The sequence below is a fragment of the Phyllostomus hastatus genome, unplaced genomic scaffold (genome assembly GCF_019186645.2).
Source record: "Phyllostomus hastatus isolate PE091 unplaced genomic scaffold, TTU_PhHast_1.1 phas_contig_16, whole genome shotgun sequence".
Classification (NCBI taxonomy): Eukaryota; Metazoa; Chordata; class Mammalia; order Chiroptera; family Phyllostomidae; genus Phyllostomus; species Phyllostomus hastatus.
Window position 1 is genome coordinate 29,421,784 of NW_025333643.1, and position 15,271 is coordinate 29,437,054.

At 37.9% G+C, this 15,271-nt stretch overlaps 1 long non-coding RNA gene across 1 annotated transcript in view; it reads left to right on the forward strand.

Moving 5' to 3' along the window:
* Positions 1-15,271, forward strand: part of LOC123814576 — a 41,090-nt gene that overhangs the window by 732 nt on the left and 25,087 nt on the right. The window lies entirely within an intron of this gene.

Genomic DNA, 15,271 nt, shown 5'->3' on the forward strand with positions numbered 1-15,271 from the left:
ATAATTTTTTACAAATATTGTTAAACATTCATTTACTGGAGAATTCTAAATTTCAATTTCAATAATAGCATAAGATTACTACTTTAAAATTGTATCTTTTTTGCATGTAAAAAAATAACAAAGCCACTAATTGGTGCTACAGAATAAAACCAAAGAAAGGGAGAGTGTGCTAAGAAAATTCCAGCATAGTAGTATTCATATTGAAGGCATTCTTCACAAAATTCTATGTTATTCAGACAAGACCAAATCTTTTAAACTAGAATCTAAATAAAGAAAATGCATTTTGGTTTGAGTAGAACCTCCTAGTTTCTTAGAGGCTAGAGTTCATGTTGTCTTTGAGTCAAGACATTAATTAAGACTTGAATGACACACCTACTACATTCTGGACCATATAGTAGGCACTGAGGGATGCAGAAAGTAAATAAAATCCCTGCCCTTGAGCTCACAGTCTATAGCTGTCAGTAATAACATTTGATATTTACTGAATGCTTACTATGACTTAAGCACTAATGTAAAAGCTTAATGTCCAACTCAGTTAATGCTCTCAACAACACTTTAACATCACTGGAAATTCCATATGCTGAATTCACATGGAATTAAATGGAAATCTACAAAGTAGCCTGTCTATGGGGGGAAGGGGTTGTTTTTCATTTCCAAAATGTTTATGCCACATATAACATTTTATGGTATATGTCAAGTTGCTGAGTTTTAACTCAGGGGAATAGCAGTTTATTTAAATGTGACAAATTTATTCTTGGTCTGTAAAGAAGAGTTCATGCTCTGATCTTGTTTTCCAGATTGAACAGTGACTTTTAAAAAAATTATTAGTATTGCCACACTAAATGGTCTTTAGATTGCCACTGATCTTATTCTGCATTTGAACTGCCTTAAAATCTACATTCACTTGAAAGTGGAGGCCAAAATCAGATTGGCAACAAGTTTTGCAGACAAAAGGAAATCCCGTTTGTAAATCCAACAAAATGTGGTAATCAACTTTGTATATAATACTGTCTGATGTGCCACCTTATTAAAGAACTCCATGTTCATTTTGCTTTCACCAGAGGGGAAACTTAACTGCAGCTTAACATATTGTTCATTTTCAACACCACGCTACATTCATAGGGAGCACATTTTAATTTCTTTATTAGTAACCAACTGGAAGTTTCTTTTTAAGTTAAAGCAAGAAGGGTTTTTAAATATAGGGCATGGGGATAGGACGCCACCTTTTGGTCGTAAGACAAATAGAAATCCCCTTTTAAACCTGTTCCTGACATCATTTCATTTTTTTAAGTATATTTTATTGACTGTGCTATTACAGTTTTCCCAATTTTTCTCCCTTTATCCCTCCCTCTGTCCTGCAACCCCAGCCCTCCAACATTCCCTCCTCTTAGTTCATGTCCATGGGTTGTACATATAAGTTCTTTGACTTCTCTGCTTCCTATACCATTCTCAACCTCTCTCCATCTATTTTATGCATACCAGTTATACTTCTTATTCCCTGTACCTCCCCCACCACATTCCTCATCTTCCCCTCCCCACTGAAAACCCTCCATGTGATGTCCATTTCTCTGATTCTTTTCTAGGTGTTTGCTTAGTTTTTGTTTTTTGGGTTTTTTTTTAGGTTCAGTTGTTGATAGTTGTGAGTTTGTTGTCATTTTACTGTTTACAGTTTTTATCTTCTTCTATTTCTTAGAGAAATCCTTTTAACATTTCATATTATAAGGGCTTGGCGATGATGAACTCCTTTAACTTGACCTCACCTGAGAAGCACTTTATCTGCCCTCCATTCTAAATGATAGCTTTGCTGGATAGCATTTCACTTTTAATTACACCAAGGAAAAGGTCCTTGTCCCCATTTTGTTATATTTGAAGTACTAGGAGAAACAGAATAAATGGAAAATTAGCAAACTGTTGTTAACTGTTGCCAAAATTTCCCCAAAAGTATCAGAACTCATGCCATGCCATGTACCATTAACTATATATCAAACACCAACTTTGTTGTGCAAATACTGTGTCAATTAATATATGCACATTTGGGAAACAGAAACTGGAGTGGATATTTGCCACTTAATGAAATATCTGAATGCTCTTATAAGTTTAGACTAAATAGAAACTTGAAAATCACCTAATTCAGTGTTTTTTAAACCATAATTACTATATTCCTAATTTTCACCATATCTACATAACTTAATAGTTCCTGAATAATTAATATGCTGTACTCATTGAAGTACAGTTATGGTAATTGTACTGAATGTTTCCCTTTAAATCAAACTATATGTTATTTATACTTTTATTACTATTTAAATGGAAAATCTGTATCACCTTCCATACATTAAAACAATCACGGTGCAGACAGAGTCATTGATTTCTCTTTGTTAGGGAGACTGGTAAAAAATATAAAAATTAAAAATAATTTTTTAAAAAAGAATGGCAAGTGCTGAGAAGCATTAATGACAAATGTCAATGGAGAATTTTGTTTTCTCTTTGTTTTTCTGAACAACCAGAATGATTGAAAGTGACTGGAGAGGGAGAGTCCTCCTCAGTGCGCAACTCAGTGTTATCTAATGCCGTCCAGGTGGGCAGACTCCTACACTGTGAGAAACAAGCATCACCAACTATGTTAAATTACAGAGTACAAAGCTGAGGCCCAAGGAGGTTAAATCTCCCCCCGAGGCCTAATAATTGGTTAGTGGCTGGACAAGGATTAGAACTCAGGCGCCCTGACTCAGTGTCTGTGTATTTCCATCTCACACTTTCCACTTCACAAAAGCAATGTGCCACCACCCTCACACATTATGGGGCCTGCCTGGCTTCTCAGAAACAGCCACTATACATATCACTTTATACACAGAGAAGAAACGATACCACAGAGTCCACATCAAATGCAACCCTCTATTTCCCCTCTTCTCTCCCTCAGGTCTCAGGGGTAAACACAGAAAAAAAGAGGGGAAGATGGGGAGTAGAGAGAAGGGACAGGTTAGTAAAAGTGGTCGCTCTCTTCTTTAAATGAAAGCTTACATTCCTGTTCCTTCCTAGGTTGAAAAATGGTTAATGAAAATCATGTGTGTCACAGGAGGTGTGCCATCTGCATTTTGCTATAGCTAGATGTCCACACCACAAATCAACACAAGTTCTCTTGTTTCAAAGTATACAGTATAATCAGGCACTCTGAGACAAACTACGTTTAATAATTGAGTGGCTTGAAAAGCTAGTCATGGAATGGTGAAAGTCCCCAATTTTAAAAGGGATTTCCCCAACAACAAAACTCATCCAGAGGCTCAACATTAAAACTAGAGACAATAGTGCATTTTGTGAGCTATTAATTACAGTTATAGAGATTGCATGTCCTGCTCTTCTCCTTTCAAAGGCACAGTTCTATAAACAAATAAACATGGTCTACAAATAGTATTATGTGTTTTTAATTGGTCCTAGAGAAAAGAGGTTGCTGATAACTGTACTCTATAGCTCTTTGCCCTGTGGGTCCCAATGCATTGATTGTAAACTCTATAAACTACAAAAAATTATCTGGCCAAATACCTCTACTCCAAAAAGCTATTCTAGTCTCCTAACCTTTGAACATTCACAGTGCTACATGTTGTTAATTTGGAGATACATAAATTTGGAGAGTGTGAGAAGTTCAAGCCTACCTTCCAGAAGTACTAGAGCAATCCAGACAGACCCTTGCTATACAGAATGAGGAGTGCTGGCCTGCAGCGTCAGCACCACCTGTGCACCTCAGAAATGCAGCATCTCAGCCCAGTCCCTAGACCTACTGAATTGAAATCGGCATTTTAACAAAACTGCCCAGGAGAACCTCACAGACACAAGTTTGAGAAACACAGATCTGCAATGAACATAGCCTCACACAAAAAGATGCTCTTTACAGAGAGCATCTTTACAGTATTAAAACTGTGAAGTTTAAATAGCTTGTCAAGTAGTCCTATAAGCTGTCTGCCATACCTGGTTCTCCAAACTTTTGTAAAATTTGTTGGTTCATTGTTTTCAAGCACTTGCAAAGTTAAGCTGCTAAGTCACCTATGTAAACCATGATTAATTCCTTTGATATTAATGGCAGGCTACTTTTCTCTCTTGCTACCCCAAAGACACTGCTGATTAGCCTCCAATTGTTTATCTTTGTATCATTTCACAAGTGCTCAGAGAAAGATGGAAGATACTCCCAGCAGTCCAGAAACAAATGCCAGACAGGTTTTGGGAAGGCTGAACACATGCTATCACTATACCTTGTTAGTAAAAGGGCTTTGCTTTCATTGTCTTGTTTTCTTTCTTATGAAAGGGATGATGCCTTCATAATTACCAGTATTGCTGTTTAAGATCCAGAATGTTTTCCAAACTACTGAGGGGCTATACCTCCAGCAACCTGGGAGCTGTCGCCTTGCTCTAAGTATTGTTCAACTCCTTAGATGTGGCTCTAAGACACATCTAATCACCACTAGATTTATGTGAAGTATAAGGAAAAGAAGGAGGAGCCTATCCAAGTAAGGCTGCTTCCTGAATAAACATGAAAGTATTACAGGAAAACCTCACAGCTGATGATCAGTTTGTTTCTGTGAAATCCTTAAGACTATAGTCACTTCACCTCCCTCACAGGATAACAGGTTACTTTTGTAATCCAACCCCTCCCGAAAAAACAATTAAAACTATTGTTCTAATGCTATCCTAAGGCAGTATAATTAAGTGTCTGAGGGAGTAATTGTGTACCTGAATTCAAAATAAGATTTCACATGTAATTCAAAGTTCTGATTATAATCTCTAAGAACAGGCTTATATTTAGAATCCACAAGTACCAGCTTATTGTTACAAAAGGCATTATTCCATAGGGCTGGAGACAAACTGTGTTTGTACAAAAAGGGAAATGAGGCAGGTCTTCTCACCTTCAGGAACAGTGAGGCTGTATGTTCTAAATTATAGAAGATTTCAGAAGGAGTTGAAGGATACTAAACATGGAGATATGCTGATATTTTTATTATGCTAAACTTGGTATTTTTATTAAAACCTATAAAATAGTTATCAAGAGAAGCTTCCTCATCCCCCATGATGTTCTTGAGCCATTGTTAAAATAAAAAAGCCATGCAAAGATTAAAAATCTGATATCCCAAAGGCCAGTATGAATCCTATGGTAATGGATTAGAAGTGAAGGTACCCATATGGACAATTTAAATATACATTTACAGATAAATAGATTCAGAAATAAATCTATAGGTTTGTATATATATATGAGTTATTACGTATACACAGACTTCTTAGTTCTGTTCATTGAAAGGGGCTAGAGGCAGCAATAACAATGAGCAAACCTAGTACCCAGATCTTGGTTTCTAAATACTTTTCTCCAATAAAAGAAACCATGGATACTTGGAGAACTAGTTAATTCCAGGGCCCTGGTAAGGAAAATACAAGATAAGCTTGGACCATCATGTGCTGCCAGAAAGTACCAAAGGAAGCGCAAAAAAAAAAAAAAGGCAGTGGTGGGGTGTGGAGAGACTCATTGAAAAAGCTTGGGAACCAACATAAGAGCTCCCCAATGCCCAAAGTTGAGACATCTTGAATAAGAACAAAAATAACAATAGCATTGGATTATAACAGACACACACACATACACACACACACATAAATAAATGGGAAAGTGACAGCACTTTCTTACAGAAGATCAATGGTGTCCAGCAATTAGTGTTTCAACACATTTTACTAGGTGATGCTGATGCCACGGCCTAAAAATCTCAACCAAGCAATTTAAAATGATTTGAAGTGGATTGTATGTAATTAGGGAGAGCGTGTACTGTGGGAAATTTGAGAACACAGGCCTCAAATAAAAGGGGCATGTGCTGATCATTTGCATCATGAAAGCAAACCCAGGGCTGGAAGAATTTTGTATTTTCAAGAGGTAAGAAATTAAGGTTTTTATTCATATAGTCCTCAGTTGGTGAGGGACTTTGGAAATAAGTATTCTTAGAAGATACCAGCTGGTCATGATGTACTAGGAGGTTTGGAATCTTTCTGTGGAGATTTCCAATTTTTATCTATCCTCTAGATCTTTCCATTTTAAAAGAGGACTGTAAAGAGGGCAGAGTGAACAGTAGTATAATGAACACAGATAACAATATTGTACTATAATTATGTAATGTGATATAGCTCAAGGGCAATCATGATATATAAACATATCAAAGTAACAGGTGTACACCTTCAATTTATATAATGTTGTATGTCAAATATATCCAGTAAAAAAGAGTTCAAGACATAAAACAAAAGAACAAATCAGGACATCATAGTGTTGTAAAAGCTTCCTAGACATCATGGAGTTAAACTTACTTGTTTTCCACATGTGAAAAGAGTCACAGGGAGGTTAGCTGCAATGCATCAGAGCTGAGCAGGGGATGGTCTTGGTTACTGGTGTTATCTTGGGCACCACACTTACCAGTGTGTCACTTTGGGCAAGTTCCTGAAACTTCCCAGGTCTCCATCTGCTCCTTGGTAAGAGAGCAGTAGTAACTATACATACCTATTTTTTAAATTTATTTTTTTCTTAAAGTATAGTTGACATTTAACATTATATTAATTTCATGTGTACAGCATAGGGATTCAATATTTATCTTATGGTGCGATCATCACACTAAAACTAAGTAACCATCTGTTACCATAATATTATAAAGTTATTACAATATTACTATTTACCCTAAGCTGTACCTCACATCCTTGTGACTTCTTTATTTGAAAGTCATGGGTATGTAAAGTACATCTTAGGGAAAATAATCAATAATTGGAAATTTGTACTTCACCTTTTTCACCCACCCTCCTACCCCCTTCCCACCTGGCAACCATCAGCTTCTCTCTATCTGTGGGTCTGTTTCCATTTCATTTGTTCATTTGTTTTGTTCTTTAGATTTCACATGTAAGTGAGATCATGTTGTTTGTCTTTCTCTGTCTGACTTACTTCACTTAGCATAACACTCTCTCTAGGTCATCCCATGATGTTGTAAATAGCAAGATTTCATTTTTATGGCTTAGTAATATTCCATTGTGTGTGTGCAGGTGCATACACACCTGAGTTTGGAGATATATATATATATATTTCACATCTTCTTTACACATTCTATCAATTTGCACTTGGTTTTCTTCCAGAAATTGGATATTATAAATAATGATGCAAAGGGCATGGGGATGCATGTATCTTTTTGAACTAATGTTTTGGATTTCTTCAGATACATGCCCAGAAGTGGAATTGCTGGATCATATGGCTGTTCTATTTTTAGTTTTTTGAGGAAATTCCATACTGTTTTCCACAGTGGCTGCACCAGTTTACAATCCCACCAACGGTGCACGAGGGTTCTTGTTTCTCCACATCCTCCCCAACATTTGTTTGTTGATTTATTGCTGACAGTTATTCTGAAGGTGTGAGGTGAACTCATCATGGTTTTAATTTGTGTTTTTCTGATGATTAATGAATTTGAACATATTTACATATATCTATTGGCCATCTGTATGTCCTCTTTAAATAAATATATATCCAGGTTCTTTGCCCAATTTTTAATCAGATTTTTTATGATGAGTTGTATGAGTTCTTCATATATTTTGGATATTAATTTTTTATCAGATATATAACTTAGAAACACCTTTTCCCATTCAGTTGTTTTGTTTTGTTAATGGTTTCCTTCACTGTCCAAAAGCCTTTTAGTTTGGTGTAGCCCCACTTGTTTATTTTTCCTTTGTTGCCATTGTCTGAGGAGACATATACAAAAAAAAATTGCTAAGACCAATGTCAGAGAATTTACTGCCTATGTTTTCTCTTAGGAGTTTTATGATCTTTGGTCTTACATTTAATTCTTTAATCTATTTGAGTTTATTTTTGCATACAGTGTAAGAAATGGTCTAGCTTAACTTTTTTTCATGTATCTGTCCAGTTTTCCCAATATCATTATTGAAGAGACTGTCTTTTCTTTATTGTATATTCCTGCCTCCTTTGTCATAGATTAATTGACCATGGGTGTGAGTTTATTTCTGGGCTTTCTATTCTGTTCCATTGATCTATGTGTCAGTTTTTATGACAGTACCATACTGTTTTGATTGCTATAGCCTTGTAGTATAATTTGATATGAGGAATCACGATACCTCCAGCTTTGTTCTTCTTCCTCAAGATTTCTGAAGCTATTCAGGGTATTGGGTGGTTCAATATAAATTTTAGAATTATTTGTTTTAGTTCTGTGAAAAACACCACTTGTATTTTGACACATTTTGCATTGAGTCTGTAGATTGTTTTGTGTAGTATGGACATTTTAACAATATGAATTCTTCCAATTTTTGAGCATGGTATATATAGCCTCCCATTTATTTGTGTCTTCTTCAATTTCTTTCATCAGTGTCTTTTAGTTTTCAGAGTATATCTTTTTTGCCTCTTTGGTCAAATTTTTCCTTAGGTACTTTTTTAGGGGATGTAATTGTAAGGGTATTGTTTACTTAATTTCTCTTTTTGATAGTTCATTCTTAATGTGTAGGACATCACTGGTTTCTGTATATTAATTTTGTATACTGCAACTCACTGAATTCACTTATTAGCTCTAATAGTTTTTGTTTGTTTGTTTTTACATAAGTGTACACCTCTTCAAGGTTTCTAAGAGGATGGAATGAGAGAAGGCATGTGCAGTGCTGAGCCCAGGGCTAAGCATGGAAGAAATGCTCAACAAATCTTAGAGCATTTGAAAGAGGCAGAATTTGATTCAAAACTCAGGAATCCTGACTCTCTACTCAGTGCTTCTCCAGGTTTCAACCAAAGAATTCTAGGCCTTGGAGCCTGGTTGCAGAACATGTCGTCTGGATTTTCTCAGAGCCTTTCAAATCATGCCACTTAGGCTGACACCCCACCCACTTCTGAAATCAGCTCAGCCTCCAATTGACTAATTCTTGATGCAAGAATAAGTCAGTGATAAATTTTTCAATTCAGAACTGGAAAACAGCAACAGAAGAATCACCTTCCCAGGCAGACACATTCTCATGAAATTCATTCCTTTAGATCAGGATTTCTCAGCCTTGGCACTAGTGACTTTTGGAGCTAGACAATTCATTGCTGTGAAACTATACTATGCATTGTAGTATATTTAGCATCCCTGACCTCTTCCCACTAGATACCAGTGGCCTCACCCACTTCCCAGTCTCTAGACATTGCCAAAAGTCCCCTGGGAACCAAAATTGCTCAGGTGAGAATCACTACTCCAGGTAGCACACAGGGCAGGCAGGCATGACTCTCTCTGGACCATCAACATTCCTCTCCTTGCCACATGGAAGAGCAGAAATCAATCTCATTTCTACCTATGACCAAGTAACCAAATAATTTTCTTTTCAAAACAGAGTGGCTTAAGATGAGATCCTTTGTAACTGAAATTCACAGAGCTCAAGGTGGCTTCATGGCCATTGTCAGTCACCACTAACCCCTTTTCAATCTGACAAAAGTCTTGGCAGCAAAGCGTATTCTGTCACAATCGCACAGACTTTATTTGAGTTCATGCTCCATAAACAGTGTCAGATATTTGTGTCAGACTCAGAGCTCTCAGTCTAAATCATGCAATAAAGAAAGTGCCAACTAATCAGATCTTTAGGGTATTGTGTCTCATGAGATGAGGCATGGGATTTAAATTAGGCAGAAACTTCATCTGGATATTCTAATTAAAATTCCCTTCCCCTGAGAAGTCTTAGGGCATTTGCATCTCAGGTGTAGGAAGCTACAGAACTAACTGTACCATTTGGCATATGGAAGGAAGGTCAGTGCCTGCAACAAACTCCACCTTCTCAATACTGATTCCTCCCTTTCTCTGGCATTCCTGAACAGTGTATGGCAGCAGTTCCCAACATTTTTGGCACCTGGGACCAGTTTTGTGGAAGACAATTTTTCCACAGACTGGCAGGGTGGGGGCAGGTTATTGTGCACTTTATTTCTATTATTATCACATTGCAATATATAATGAAATAATTATACAACTCACCATAATGCAGAATCAGTGGGAGCCCTGAGCTTGTTTTCTTGCAACAAGATGGTCCCATCTGGGGGTGATGTGAGACAGTGACACCCAACCTGTGTTGCTTATGTCCCATCTACTCCGTAATCTTGTTTTGGTTGCTGTCACTGCAGAAAACCCTGCTTCACAAAGACAGGATATTGGAAATGGGAGCAGGCTTTTCATTGCTTTTGTGGCAATCTCAGGATACTCCACCTTGACTTTAATCCAGAATGTATGGAGATTTGAAGTTGTCTCAAACATACTTTTGTGATTTCCAGCAGTTGATCTTCTAGCATAGACAAAGTTGACTTACCTGGTTTATTCACAAATGAGTCACAGATCCATTCCTTCCTAGTTCAGGGGTCTTTGTGGTTGGGAAGTAATGCTCCAACTCTTTTGAAAGCTGAGATAGATGATCATGCACCAGCTGGGAGAAAGAAGGCCCTGGCTCAGTCTCTTTCAAAATCTCTGCTAATGTTTAAAACATGTCAAAAATCCCCATGTTCACTCATCGCCCCCATAATTCCAGTTTAGCTTTAAATGCAGCCACTTTATCTGCCAACTTGAACACAGTTATCATTCTCTCTTGAAGTGACAGATTGAGTTCATTGAGCAGGTTGAATATGTCACACAAGTAAGCAAGTTTTGTGACCCATTCTGTGTCACTGAAATGTGCTAATAGTGGTGACTGTTTTACTAAAAGAAATATCTGGAGTGGCTCTCATAACTCAAAAACTTTGGCAAGTGATCTACCTTTAAAAAGCCATCTCACTTCTGTGTATGAAAGAAGACGTGTGCTCTGCGTCCATCTCCTCACAGAGCTGCATAAACAGATGTGAGTTAAAGGCATGTACTTTAATGTGATTGATAATTTAAATCACATCCTGCAAAATGTTAAGCTGAGGTAACATTTTTCAGCTAGCCAGCATTTCTCTATGCATGACAAGTCATCTTTGGATGACTTGCATTCAGAAGTGACATCTTTGACCTAGGAAGTGAAATCAGAAAGCCATCCAGTCATGCCAGCTGCTCTGTACATCCATACACTGACACAAAATGACCAATTCAGTTTTTCTGATGTGTAATCATTCAAAGACTTGCATAGTTCTGCAGCTGTGGTCCTGGTTGGCAAAAGAAGTGCACAATACATATCCTCATGCACATCCTCCTGAAAAATATATGGCACAAATACATTGTTCTCAACATTGGTAGACTCATCACCCTAGATTGCATACCACTGTGACTTATTAATCCTCTCTAACAATTATACTATTTCACCAATTCATCTAGTTATGGTGCTAGCCAAAAGAGGAAAAAAGGGCACCCTTTGAACTGCAGCCTCTCCTAAAAGTTCATGACAAATGAACTTTTTCCCTTAGCAGCAAGTAGAATCAACTCTTCCCCAATAGCAAAGGTCCTCTTAGCTTTAGCAATGTGGTCAGTCACTAAGAATGATGCTCTCAGTGCAAACACATTTGATGAAGTGCTGGCCTTCAATAATTGCTTACGTTCTTTGTGTTCACGTTTTTTTTCTTCTGAAAAACTCCAAAGGCCTGTCTTTTAATGCAGAGTGACTGATCTCCATCTGGTGAAGCCATTATGAAGGTTCCATGGCTTCACTGGATAGGCGGTTGCCACATATTATAGCAAGTGGACTTAGAGAATGTGAATCACCTGTTGCAATGAACCCATTCTGTCACTGTAATTTAAGTAGAACTCTTGGTATTTTCTTTTAAATGCAGATTTCTTTTTGTGGGCAGTCTTAGAATCTTCTGCTGCCTCATCATGGGTCTTTCCCCCTTTCCAAAAAAGCTCTCCAGCAATGTTTAGTTTTTACTCATTTTGGCTAGGGTTAGCTGGTGAGCTTACTAAAACTGTGACTGGGGAAGTGTGCAGTGCAGGAAAGAGTGCGGATGGAAGTGGTAAATAAAATAATGGGCAGGCCACCCACAGACTAAAATAAGTGTTGGATTCTGACTTATAGCCTGCTATTAGGTGCAGCTGTACAATTGAAGTACACCAACTCATTTGCCACTAGAAAGCCTGCCACCAGATGCAGCTTAATTGTCACCTGCCATTCACTGATTGGGTTTTTTATTGGGTTTTAACATGAGTCTTCAAGTAATTGATTTATTATGGTCTCAGTGTAGTCAAATCTCTCTGCTAATGATAACCTGTATTTGTAGCCACTCCCCAGTGCTAGCATCACCACCTCAGCTCCACCTCAAACCACCAGTCAGTAGATTCTCATAAGGAGCACACTACCTAGATCCTTTGCATGTGCAGTTCACAGTAGGGTTCACATTCCTATGAGAATCTAATGCTGCCACTGATTGGACAGGAGGCAGAGCTCAGGTGGTAATGTGAGCAATGGGGAGTGGCTATAAATACAGATGAAGCTTCACTCACCAGCCACTCACCTCCTATTGTGTGGCCTAGTCCGTGGCCCAAGGGTTGGGGATCTCTGGTAAATAGCATCCAGCTTACTGCTGTTTTAATGGCCAGTAATGGAAATGTCTGAATGATTGCTAGTTGGATAAAATAATTTTGAGAAAACAGGTGTTTGTTGCCACTTTTGCTAATCTTGGCATTTTGATGGTTTTACAATCTAACATGATTCTAATGATTTGGTTCAGCTTTGGAGGCACCTTCTTATGAGAAGCAGAAGTGGGCATCTGTCAGGACCCTCACACAGCAAACCTGGATCCATTTCACACAATCATTCTTCCAATAAGACCAGTCTTCCTTCCAGGAAAAAGAAAATAGCCTCCCTTGGATGCTTGTCTTAGGACACAGAACAGCAGAAGGTAGAAGGGGACAATCTTCTTTAGTTGTTCCAGCAGGGGATGGGCAGCATGAATTTTATACTTAAGGAAAACAAATTGTGTATTTTTGGGGGGGTTCAGAATTTAGAAGTTAGAATTCTGGAGAGAAGACAATAATGGTCTATATAATTTATATTTTCTTCCAACAAATAGTCATTGCATGCTGCTGTGTGCTTGTCATTGCCCTAGACATTAGGGAAGAGTAGGAAACAAAACAAAAATCCTTGCCTTCATGGTGCTTACATTCTTGTGATTTTTCAGTTGAGCATATTTTTAGAAGAAATTAGAAGCTGTAACCACCAATATAAACTGAACACATCAGCAGAGACGATGTATTTTGTTAGAATTATCACTTAAATTATAAGAAAATACCAAATGCAACTTTTGTAGATTTTGAGGCAGTGGATAAAAATGGAGAAAGAAATTAATTATAATGGTAAAATGGTCATTAAGAATGTACCACAAACAAATTTGAAGGGTCCTATACCAACTGTGGGAAGATCAGGCCACCTGAAAATATATTGAGCCTCCAATTTGCTGGAAGAAGTACACAGTTCCTAAAAAGATGCAGAAAAACAAATGGTGCCAAAATTTATGTTCTTAGGATGAAGGGGGAGGGGAAGAGAGATAAAGGTGGAGGAAAGGAGGCATAGAGGGAAGGAGGGAGGAAGGGAAGGAGAGACGGAGAATACATCTCTCAGTGGCCAGTGAGCTATGGCATTCCATTGAAAAGAGTTTGGGGCCCAGAGAGAAATGGTGGCATGATGATTATGATTCTGGCATATATACAACACTCCAACTGGCACAACAAAACCAGTCTTCCCTCTAGGAAAAAGAAAATCGCCTCCTTTGGGCGCTTGTCTTAGGACACAGAACAGCAGAAGGTAGATGGGGACAATCTTCTTTAGTTGTTCCAGCAGGGGATGGGGCAGCATGAATTTTATGCTCAAGGAAAACAAATTGTGCATTTTTTGGGTTAGAATTTAGAAGTTAGAATTCTGGAGAAGAGAGGATTTACATTTTCATCCCTAAGGAAGCAGCAACATCTATGTTCCACAAGCATCAAACATGGCTGGCTGCTGGCTGCTTCATTGTTCTCTGTGCTGGCTGAAAGTTCACATTTCTAAATGTTTGGAAGTGTATTATCCAGTTGTTTGTTTCTATGTTCCCTACAAATAGTTTGGTATCCTTCTAGGGGAAAGAAATAATGTGAACAGAGCAAACATACACATGTTCTCAAAAATTCTCTCCTGCAGTATCAAATACAGCTAGATTATTCTGGGACTTTATTCTAGTGCAAAAAGGATCATAAAGAGAAAGACCCTAGCTTTTCTCACAGTTTCATCTCATGCTCAGTACTGAATAATAGTTAGAAAATTATAGCAGTTTTGTGGTTATGTGGCAATATTGGCTTTTCCAGTTTATAATGAAGGAAAATAGAATTTAAAATTCCATCCTCTCTAGTGTCCTTACAAATTCCTCTCTCTGTAATTCACCTATGTCAGGATTGCCTTATTTAATATACTGTTATTTTCAGTCTATTTTTTATTTTGACAATACAGTTACTCTACACATTTCATGCTGTGCTAGGGCACTGGAGCCATGCCCTGCCTATTCCATTTCCCTGGCATGTTCTTCTTCCTCCAACTCTTTGCATGGTTGGAGCTTTCTAGCCTTCAGTTCTCAGTTGAAATGTCACCTCTGGAGAGAAAACTTCTCTGACATTTTCCAAATTAATATCTAAAATTCTGGCTTGTCTCTTGATTTATATACTCATTTATTGTCTGGTTTGTTCTCTAGAAATAAGCTCCATGAGGCCAGAGACCTGCTCACTTCTGCTCACTACAAATTCCTCACAAGCATAGAATGGACATTTAAATATTTGAGTGAATGAATACACAGTAAATGAATGCTCAAGTGGCAAGATCCCTGCTATCAGAACTCATCTCAATTGGCCTTTCCTCCCTTCACTATAAAATAATGACACTGACACCCAACTCAGAAATGACATATTCAATGGAAATGAAGTTCCATTAACAGGGACCCCAAAGGCAAGAGTGTGGTTGTCCTGAGCAGGACCCTCAGAGGTGCTGAGAAAGTTGTATGGGAGTGCTAAAAAAGTGAGCTAGGTCCCCAGGAGCCACCCTTGGGATCTCCACTCACCTGGGACTCCACCAGCAGCAAGGCCTGCATATCAGATCCAACAGACAAAGAGAAGCTCAGACCTCTGCTGACCTGTACGTCTTCTAGCTCAACATATGTATTTACACATGTTCTCTTAGACTCAAATTTTCACTTGGAAAATTTCTCTTGTGTGTATGAAGAGACACACGAGAAATTTCAAAGTTATTTAAAATTGGAAATGTATGCAACAGAGAATAAAGCCAGGCAAATATATCCAGAATTTAAACATAGTGTGCATAACTATAAAATAATGCAGGTAAA